This window comes from Gossypium hirsutum, chromosome D11 (genome assembly GCF_007990345.1).
Source record: "Gossypium hirsutum isolate 1008001.06 chromosome D11, Gossypium_hirsutum_v2.1, whole genome shotgun sequence".
In the NCBI taxonomy this organism is placed as follows: Eukaryota; Viridiplantae; Streptophyta; class Magnoliopsida; order Malvales; family Malvaceae; genus Gossypium; species Gossypium hirsutum.
The window spans coordinates 38,072,595-38,074,234 of record NC_053447.1 but is presented as its reverse complement, the minus strand read 5'-3'; the positions used below and the strand labels follow the sequence as shown (position 1 = coordinate 38,074,234).

At 36.4% G+C, this 1,640-nt stretch overlaps 1 non-coding gene across 1 annotated transcript; it reads right to left on the bottom strand.

Moving 5' to 3' along the window:
* Nucleotides 1-842: 842 nt before the first annotated feature.
* LOC121223958 (small nucleolar RNA R71) lies at nucleotides 843-946 on the bottom strand. Its single transcript, XR_005921423.1, has one exon. It is a non-coding gene; the product is annotated as a small nucleolar RNA R71 (small nucleolar RNA).
* Nucleotides 947-1,640: the final 694 nt, after the last annotated feature.

Here is a 1,640-nt window from a genome sequence, read left to right as displayed (position 1 = left end):
TTACAGGAACCTACAGGGTCACACCCTATAGTTGAAATGAACAGAATAAGCCATAGTTGGTATTATTTTTGGGGGTCGCTTGAATTAAATTAATTATAGAATTAGTTTAATTCGGTAATCAAATTTCCAACACATTATGTACAATGTTGTTGTACCCATAATGAGGACATGAATTTGGTTAGCATATGAATTCAAATAAATATATGGTTTACCTAAATTATATTATAATTAATGTATTTATAATTTTCGGTTTAAAATATTATTATATTTATTTATTTCCTAAAAACCCTAAAAATAAAAGATTTATAAGGATCCCGTTTTTCCTTTGCTTGGGTCTAGCAGCCGTCAAAGAAAAATCACTTTCAAAACTGTTTTGGGGATTTCTTCTGTTCGTAGTCAACTGGGTGGATTACGTAGAGGCCGGGATCACAATAGATTGCGGCTTGGTTCGACAGCAGATCAGACTACTCGTTGTTGAGGCGTTGTTGTCTACTCTGAATAAACATTAGGTAATTTCGCAACCTTTTCACCCCGATTCGTTCCTCACACATGGATTCCTGGTTGGGATCACCGAATTATTATTTTTCCCTTGCGCCATAGGGGTGCCGGCGATCCAACAAGATGAAGATCTGAATGCTCATTTAACTAACTTTCTAGAGATCCGTGACACATTTAAGATCAATGACGTTACTAATGATACCATACGCTTACGGTTGTTCCCATTCTCTTTGAAGAATAAGACGAAACAGTGGTTGAATTCACTTCCATGGGGGTCCATCACAGCATGGGCTCAAATGACTGAAAATTTTCAATTGAAGTATATTCCACTAGCCAAAATAACTAAGTTGAGGAATGACATCTCTTCTTTTGCTCAATTTGAGCTTGAGACACTGTATGTTGCATGGGAGCGATTTAAAGACCTTCTGAGGTGTCCTCATCATGGATTAACTTTGTGGCTTCAAGTACAAACATTTTTCAATGGTTTGAATCCCACGACTAGGCATATAATTGATGTAGCAACTGGTGGAACCCTAAATAATAAAATACTTGAGACAACCCAAGAATTTATTGAGGAGATGGCACTAAATAACTATCAGTGGAACGTTATGAGAACAAAGCCTACTAAGGCAGTCGATGTTTTTAATATAGATACAATTGTTATGTTGGCGAGTCAGGTGGAAGAGTTGAGTAAAAAGATTCATGGTTTGAGTTGCAGTAAATAGGTGAATCTGATAATGAAATGTGATGCGATTGGAGTGTGGATGATCATTCCAGAATGCTTATGCTTCAAGTCTAACATAGAGCATGAACAAGTTTATTTTATGGATAATAATTCTAAACCTCAGAATAATGGCTACAACAACAATTATAATCCATGATGGAGGAATCATCCAAAATTCTCTTGGGGTGGTTAAGGAAATCAAATATCACAACCCCCTCTAGGTTTTCAGCAACCTTATCAGTAAGAAAAGCAGCCAATTTTGGAAGAGATTTTGACTAATTTTATTTCAGTGTCAGAAACTAGATTTCAGAACACTGAAATGGCTTTGAAGAATCAACAGGAATTGATACAGAGCTTCGAGAATTAGATTAGTCGGCTTGCTAAATTGGTTTCGGAGAGGCAACAAGGCAGTTTACCT